General features: G+C 34.4%; 1 pseudogene; it reads right to left on the bottom strand.

The window, feature by feature from the left end:
- Positions 1 to 7292: 7292 nt before the first annotated feature.
- On the bottom strand, positions 7293 to 8950 carry LOC143584783 (AAA-ATPase At5g57480 pseudogene; annotated as a pseudogene).
- Between the last annotated feature and the right edge of the window lie 854 nt (positions 8951 to 9804).

Here is a 9804-nt window from a genome sequence, read left to right as displayed (position 1 = left end):
CCACACTCAAAGCATGGATCTTGCGCCGCAACCTTTTGCTTCTTTTCCTTCGGTTTGGTGGGCGTGATGGCTTTCCTCTTTCCCTTTCCTCGGACGTGGCCCTTGCCCTTAGCAACACTTGCTTTGGGGTTGGAGTTATGTCCCCTTTTTCCTTCATCGATTGTTAGAACGGGTAAAGCCTTTTTACCCATTCCCGCTTCGGCCGTTCTTAGCATTGCGTGAAGCTCACCAATGCTTTTGTCCCACCCATTCATGTTATAATTCATGACAAAGGTTTCAAACCTTTTGGTCAAAGAGTTGAGGATCAAATCCGTAGCCAACTCATTAGACACGGGACAATTCAACCTACGAAGCTTTTCGATGTAGCTTTTCATCTTTAGGACATAAGATGAGACGCTTTGGGTTTCCTCCATACGACATGCATGAAACGCTCGAACCGTTTCGAAACGTTCCGCTCTAGCTTGTTGAAGGAATATTTCCTTCAATTGAGTTATCATGTCGTATGCCCCATGATGCTCGAAATCCTATTGGATTTCGGGAATCATAGTCCCTAACATGAGGCAAGAGGCTTGCACCGAATCTTTGGTGTACTTGACCCAATCGTTATAAGCCTCCTCATTTTCCACGTCAGGCTCGTCGGGAATGGGATCGTCTAAGACATATGATATCTCTTCTTGCTTGAGAACTATTCTCAAGTTGCGATACCAATCCATAAAGTTATTATGGTTTAGACGATCCTTTTCAAGGATGGTTCTTAAGGATAGGTTACGGGTGTTATGGGTAGAGGTGTTTGCATTGTTAGCGGCCATCTACAAAATTTAACAAAGTTTTATTTTAGTATTATAAACAATTTAATTATTAATACCCTTTTATTCCAGATTTTAAAATAATAATTAAATTCTAGAATCCAACGATAAATCAAATTTCGGTTAGGTGACCTTTATCCCGTTACGTGATTTAACAAGGTAGTCAACCTTGACAATTGCAACCCTTTGCAACTTCTAGAGGTATGGGACCATTCGAAATCCTTATTTCGTGTTGGCATGTTTATCCCATCAACACCATTGGATCCCATGCTTAGGTGACCTTTATCACATGGTTTCCAATTCAAGTCGTCCTACTTGTATAAACATGTAAGATTAACATACAAGTGGTTAGGTGACCTTTATCCCACAAATATGTTAATATTACCCTAAGTATATTAGTCTGCTCAAAATGGTTAGGTGACCTTTATCCCATTAAAAGTTCGCTAATACGTTAAGTGTCATACAAAAGGATGGTGTTAGACTTGTTTCCTTGGTAATATGAAAAAGGGATTTTTAAATTTTCAAATATTCTAGTTGAAAAACATTATGCCATATCCTAACATGCATTTAGTAATATGGCGATTTTGAAAACCAATTTTCAAGGTTCTAGTTATAATAAAACCAATTTTATTATATGTGAGTGATCGCTTAGTTTTAATAAACCCATTTAATTAAACTAATTGACGCGATATTACCAAATATATATTAGAACCCGTTTTATGCTTGTTGTCGTTCCTTTGTGACGGTTTGGATATCCTAATATCTATCAACCACACATTACATTAAGTAAAACAAACAACCAAGCATACACATGCAAAATATAGTCATAACCGAAAACCACTAAATTTGACCATACTTGTTAGCCGAAACAAGTGTAGGTCATAAGTCACACCTAAGGGACAAAACATGACACAAGGATGGAATGTTGACTCCCACTTGACCTTGCATCCAAATGCTTCAAGTATCCTCTCCAAGTTGTTGTGTTCTTTTTGGGCTTGTTAATGGGCTCCAAACTTCCAAAAGTCTTCTTGGACCCAAGAGTGAAATTTATGGGCCTAATGGGCTTGAATCCCATGATGGGCCGGTGAGGCCCAACAAGCCCAAAATTTCGGCCCAACCAATTTCACCAAATCTTGCATCTTCTAATTTTTACAAAATGTATCCTAATACATATTTTTCTAAAAAAAAGAAAATGCAACTAATCTACTTATTACATACCAACTTATGAATAAATAAATTACACAAGCCTAAGATTATGAATTATTACAACCATATTGAATAATAAACATAATCAAAATACACATAACAACAATCAACACATCCAAGGTCTAGGTTTCGGTTATGACACATCCAAACATACCAAATGTTCTAAGCATGCAACCTAAGCAACCAATGCCCAAATTTCACCAAAAAAAAACGCCCCCCCCCCCCCCCATGAGGCTACGGCCACCCCCCCCCCCCCCCCAAAAATTTTTACAATTTTGATATTTCATCATCCAAATGTTAAATGGTTTCCTAAGATCTTTCCATGCATGTCAAGATCTTACAAAACCATGAGGGGTAAAATCCACCAAATTTTCGGACCTCCCTTTTCACCCATGAAAAATCCGAAATGTATGAACACAAAAGAAGCATAAGTCCTTGTAACCGGCTCTTGATGCCATTGTTAAGTTTTATACAAGTTTATCAAAGTTTCAAGTTAACCACTTTAGCATGAAAAACGCAACGGAAGCTTAGTTTTAGAACTTGTTTAATGAACATACCATTATGTAAAACTAAAACCCGAAATACAAGGATCAATATTACAAGAACTAAATGCTAACATAATGTAAAATGTACCTCTTCTACCTTTAGAAGAAGATGTAGGTGAATGAAGAAGATGATGACTCCAAATGGCAAGGTTGCAAGGTAGGAACCCTCAAGCTAGTATACCCCAAGCTTTGTAGCAACAACACCAATTAATTGCTAGGATTTGAACACTATACAAGCTCACAAAAACACCCAATTTTCTGCCCAAATGGCCGTGAGTTTTAGAGAGAAAGAGAGAGTGTTTATGAATTCATTCTACACTTGAAAAATTCAAAAGACAAGACCCAAATGCATGTGTTGTGAATGGAGGTAGATAAAGTGGTCATCACAAGAAGACAAAGCCTAGGATTGGACCAAACTCTCCACCCACATGGGGTGGACGGTTATTTTTTTTTTTTTTTTTTTTTTTTTTTTGTTTTAACCATTTAAAACATCTCCATTCATTTTATAAAACTCATTTTTATAAAATGTACATACATTTATATAATTATTTAACTAATTAAATAATTAATTTATATAAACAAATTATCCAGATAATTTATTTAAATCCTCAAGTGTGTTTGTTTAGAAAACCAATTTCCAAACACGTAGTGTTCGGTATTCGTTTAAATGATCAAATCATTAAAAGAATACATTTGGTGTTGTCTTGCTTGTTATTGGGTATGACCCGACTTGGATCAAACACAGTTAGCCACATTAGTATAAGTATGTGTCTCGGGCATACGTAATTCCAACAGATTGCTCGAACGAGCAGGGCTTATCCCTTCTTAGTTCTTTCTGAGTTGCAGAATTTGACCATTGCCTTTTTGGTTAAAGTGGCTAATTAGCTATCACCCTTTACCGAGACACACATCACATTTACTCACATGCAAGTCGCCTCCCTTTTTAGATAAAGGGAGCTGACATTTCCGAAGGTTACTTTTTACGTCACATCAGGAGGCTTCCAAGTGTTTAATTATTTAACCTCGAAGCTGGAAAGGTGATGTATTTGTTTGCTTTGGCTTCGTTGGTTAGCCTACCCCCGTGATCGACTTCTATAGTATAAAAATAAACTTCAGAAAATTGAGATGCTAGGGCATGCATAAAGTTCATTCGTAATGGTAGCAAATAAAAAGATTCTGGTCCACCAATGACTATTACACGATAGTTATGTTCAAGCCAAGTCTTTAATATATGTGTCACATCTTTTGTTCTTTTGACGTTTTAATCTTTCATGTAATCATCCCTCATTCAACATGATCACTTTGCATATAATAAGATGGAACAATGTTTATTTGTTTTTTGGTCTAACCAAACCTTAAAATCTTCTCCTCTTGGTTATGATTATTAGATGTAAACCATCTTTGTGTAAATATATCATCGATACTTTCTTTTTACAATAAAATTATGTTAAAGATATCGGTAACGTAAATTACTAGTTACAACATGACATCTAAAACACACATATATGTGTTCATGATATCTTTGACTATGCTAGCGACATGACTATTTAAGAAATAATCACTCAACTAAAGACATGTCAATATACTTCTCTTCCGGGGGGGGGGGGGGGAGCGGAGTAGGAATAGTTCAAGGAGAGTTATCTGGCTCGACTTCTTAGGTTCATCATTAAACCATCCGAATGTGTTTGCATCGCATATCAACTCTGTTTATTTTGGTTGCGGCTAACATGGAACAGGTTATGGTTAGTTAGTTTCAAGTCCTGTTTCACAAATTCACTTGCAAGTTGCAAGCTATGTTTTCATCTTTCTATTAACAACATAAGAACCTAGAAGCTGTTCATCCAATCTTTAAAAGATGAATTATTGGTTGCTTAAATGCATTACAATGAACATTACAACACTTGCTAGACAAATGTTTGCAGCCCATTGTCACATAAATCATTTTACTTTTGAAAATAATAACAATTATTAGATTCTCAAAACAACTTAAATTATGCAAAGAGATTGGACATTCTCTTAGTGTCTTAGCCAAAAAATATAAATTGTTTTTGAACCATGGAGTTTACAGAGAATCTAAACTTTATGAATAAATATAACTAGAAAGTACGTCTATAATTATTTAACATGAAAGTACGCCCAGAACATTATGAATATTAATATATAGGCAAAGTTGAAATAAATAATTCGACCTTTTGTATATGACCAATAATAGTTTTATCTTTAAAAATCACTATTAACAGTATATCCTTTCAATTATTTTTGTTTCAATGGACATCTGTTAAAAAACACTTAGCGTCGTTAAGTTTTTTTTTCTGAATTTCTAACCATGTTTTAGGGATTTTAATCGGAAAAAAGATACGAGTCGATTGATGTACAACGTATCTCGAAACTTTGTTTTTTAACGAATGTCCATTGAGAACAATAATATATGTAACAAGTTGTATTGTTCATAAGCACTCGAGGTTGACTCTTTAAAAGGTTGAATAAAACAAAGCTTAATTGAGACTGAGTTTAAATATAACTAGCTTTTTAATAAACGAGCTCAACCCAATATTATGTGTTGAGTTTTACTAAGCCCGTGAGCCTATAAATAAACCAAATATTTATATAAACATAATGATTATAAATTATGTAATAAATAAATATAATGACATGTAACCTTACATACTGTTGATAATATAATTAAAGATAGAATTAATGATATGTATGTAAATAAGATAACTAAATAATTAATAGATAATAAATTAAACAAGCTTGAGTTTAATACTTTTCATGAGTCGAACTCGACTATTGCATGCCCAGACAAGCCTAGTCCGGGGCGTGTAAAGTAAAAAAGAACCAAGCTTGAGTTTACAGCGCAAGCTTAACTCAACTCGTTTACGATCACCTTATGACTATATTTGTAAGATTTATAATATAAATATATAATAATTAAAGTTTTATGAATTAAGTAAATAAAATATTGAAAAAGAGAGGAGCAAATACAGGACGCACATGGAGATCAGATCAAGATCAACTAAGCTCACATTGTACAGTAGATAATAATATTTTATGGTCATTATTTCAATAAACGACTAAACTACTTTTTTAGATCACTTAAATAATACAAATTTGATCATCATATCATACTTCCTCCTGATGACTAAAATATTGCTACATGCTATTAATAAATAATTAGTTTTTTAGTTTACATTTAAAATACCACATAACCTTACGCAGGGCTAATGCTAATTCAACCATTTTGATAGACCTACGTGAATAAAAATTTGAGGCCTTTTAATGAATACCTAGATTCGTACCTTTAAAAATTTTGCTGTTTTGCTTCACATTTAATTAAACAAATAAGTTTAATATAAAACCAAAATACTCTTGTTAAAATTTTATAACATATACTTGACAATATTTGACTTTTTTGTTAAATAAATCTACCAAAATGTAAATGTGTTGGAATATGACTGGAAAATAATTTGATGGAAGATACTGAACATGGACATTTACAAGTACAATGTTTATATAGCATCTAATTATGAAAAATAATGAATGTCTTTACTTATATAATGTTGAACTTAATCTTCTAAACTTGAATTATTATTTTTTTTACAATTGGAAAATACATTCAGCTTATTGATTTACTGTAATATTTTTTTAAGATAAATGAATTGTGCTTCAGCCTTCAAGCACTACAAAATAACTACAAAACAATACTCCTTTTAGCACTACATAAGAGTAGGATTATTTGTAAACATAATCAACTTAATAATTATATAAATGGCATATATATTTTATTTAAAAATTTGAGGCTCAAAATATTTAGAAACCCAAAGCACTAGCTTTGATTTGTTATACAAAGAGGCCGACATTGATTTACACCTTCCCGATCACTAAACCACTAGATCATTGGTATTGAGGTTTTTTTTAATATTATATGTTGTAAAAACAATTTTGATACCATTTGGTTGTATTTTGGGGTATTATGTAAATTATATAAGATGTTACAAAAAAAAAAATATAACGCTATTCGTTTTTTTTTTCTGGAATATTAGTTAGTTGATGGTAAAATCATTTTTATATGAAACGAATGTAAGTAATAAACTTGTTTGGTCATTCAAATTAGAGGCAATTCTTGAATACGCTCTAAAATCTCGAATACACTCACAAGCCAATCTTGTTAAACTATTGTTTACATCAATTAAACCTAAAAGAAAATGAAAATTAAGCTTAAGCATATGTGTAATTAGTTTTATTGCCGTAACTTTAACGTCTAATACTAAAAAAAATGATATCGTGTTAAAATCAATTTATTTACTTTATTTTACCAACTGTTACAATTTTCTCTTAAATTTACAAAGATATAATAACTAATGTATAGAAAGATATAACATTTTTCATGTTTCATATTCGTTATAACTTATAGATCAAGTTGATAACACTGATAGAACTCGACCAATACCATACTCCGGTAACACATTATATATAGTATCATATACTCGTTTTTAAACACATATGTATTCGATCCTCGACTTATACCAATTTAATGCACGTTTTTATTTACCTGAAAGAGACTAGTTTGGTTGATCTAACTAACGGACTGAAGTGACACTTTGTATGTAATTTGTACTATAACAAATAAATAAAGAAAAAACATTGCACAAATTGAAAGGTCAAACATGTATTTTCTTTTCTTTTTAACTCTTCCATTTCCAATTTTTAATCCCTACTAGACCCCACCAAATTCCAATGTCCCAAAACCCGTGTCCAACCAAACAGGGTTAATTAATCAAACCCAAACTTACAAAAACAATAGGTGATTAATTAATTAATTAAACTAATATTTCATTAATCAATTAATTAACCCCATAATCCTCATCTTCATTTTTCCCACTTTTCTCATAACTCACATCCACGTCATCACCACCACCATTCGCCACATCACCAACTTCTTTTGAACTATCCAACGCCCTCTTCTCCTCCTCCTCTGGCAACGCCACCACCCGCGGTCGGGTCGACCTTTTTTTCGAAACCCGAGTCCTCAACGCTTGTAATAGCTCCCTAACCGCGCGATCATTATCGCGCCAGTTTTTAATCAACACCTCACTAATATCCGCGGGAGTCATCTCCGCCTCATCAATCACTTCCGCAATATCCTCTATAACCGAATTCGCAATGTCTCCATCGTCACAACCCAAGTAATTCTTTAACAATATTTTCAAGGATGGAAATGAACAATAGCTCATGAAAATATGCATATCCATTCGCCCGCTCCGTAACAATGCGGGATCAAGCTTTTCGATATGATTTGTCGTGAATACGAAGATTCTTTCGGATCCGCAACACGACCATAATCCATCAGTGAAGTTTAGTAATCCTGACAATGTTATTAAGTTATTGCCAGCATTACTGTCAGGATCCAGCCCTGGTCTGGCGTCTGAACTCCCATTGCTTTTTTTTCGATTTGTGAGATTAACCGAACAATCGATATCTTCGATTACAATTATCGATTTCGAACTTGTTTTCATGAGTAACTTCCGCAATTCGGAGTTTGTGTTCACTTCGGTTAGTTCGAGATCGTAAATATCATACCCGAGGAAATTCGCCATTGCGGCGATCATACTCGATTTACCCGTCCCGGGCGGGCCGTACAAAAGGTACCCGCGCTTCCACGCACGGCCCGTCCTTTTATAAAACTCTTGCCCGTCGGCGAAATCACGGAGATCGGACATTATTTCGCCTTTTTTACCCGGGTCCATCGCAAGCGTTTCGAATGTACTCGGGTGCTTAAACGGCACAGACTCCCACGGATGCCCGCGGGAATCAAGAGATCCCCCACGGGAATTCGTGTACAGGAGTCTGTCCTGATTCTTCCTCCTGATCTCATTAGCTTTCTCGCTAATGTGATCAAGGTACTCCTGGATAATAAGCGGCTTACCCCGCTTATTAATCCTGAGCGTGAACCCACGCTTCTCTTCTGGCAACGGCCGCCAGGAGAACGTCTGCGACTGCCGCGGCGTGACGTTGTGCTCCCACACAACGTTGACTCCGTTGAACACATCCGACAGCCTGTCGTTGTTCGCGAGCCCGAACGTGATAGCAGACGCGTTCAGCCCGCGTGTCAACGACAGGCGGTTAGCAGCCGCGGACGTACTGCTGGCGGAAGAAGCAGAAGAAGAAAGATACAGTTGCACGGCGTTATACAGCTCGTTTGTATTAACGCCGTCAATCTCTGTTATCTCGTAATAACAGTAGGACGAAAAGCAGGTGAAGAGACGCTGAAACAGCTTCAGAAAGACGAACCGGAGCTCGGGTGGGACGACGGTGTGAAGAAGGGTTTGGAAGAAGGCTAAAACGCCCATTAGAGAGGCCATGGTTGTCCAGAGCTCCTTCATTGTGGTGATGGTGATGGTGAAAGAGAGAGATGGGTTGGTAATAATATTAATAGGTGGGAAGATGAAGAAGAAGATATTGGGGAAGTAAATGCAGGTGTGAGAAGAGGTGATAATAATATTAATAGGTGGGAAGATGCAGAAGAAGATATTGGAGAAGTAAATGCAGGTGTGAGATGAGGTGACTTGTTTACAAGAGTTTAGGTGACTAGAAGACAAGAGTATGTTCCATATGTTTTGTATTTTTTTTCCCCTTACTCTAGACTATAAATGGGAGTGAGAACTATATATAACTAATGAGTATTTAATGCTACATTATTATTATTATTATTATTATTATTATTATTATTAATAGAGAATTTTTGTCATTTAAAATACTTGAATAGACGAAATCCTTCGAATATTCATGTTTTAAAGGCGACCTCTATAATTATATAACTTTATGTTTATATAGCCTACTTCTATGAATAATTTTATATTTAACTTTTATAAGAAATTTTATTTTTATAGTTAGTATATATTTAAATATACTAAAATATAAAATTAAATAAATAAATAATCTCAACGGCTAATTTTTTAATTCTAAATTTAAATCAAACGATTACACAACCTGTGTAACCGTAAGGACTAGTTTTTTCAAAACTATAATTAAATAATCATAACGGCTAGTTTTTAAATTGAAAATTTAAAAATTAAATAGTTATAAAACGGCGAGTTTTTTTTACAAAATTAAAGTTAAATAATTCAAAATCGTATCGACTAGTTTTTCAAAGCTAAAGTTAAAGAATCATAACGGCTCGCTTTTAAATTCAAGATGTAAAAATCAAATAATCATAACACGACTAGTTATTTCAAAATTAAAAATTA

This window comes from Bidens hawaiensis, unplaced genomic scaffold (assembly GCF_021521415.1).
Source record: "Bidens hawaiensis isolate Kalapana, Puna unplaced genomic scaffold, B.hawaiensis_p1.1 tig00033354_1, whole genome shotgun sequence".
Lineage (NCBI taxonomy): Eukaryota > Viridiplantae > Streptophyta > Magnoliopsida > Asterales > Asteraceae > Bidens > Bidens hawaiensis.
This window is presented reverse-complemented; position numbering and strand designations above follow the sequence as displayed.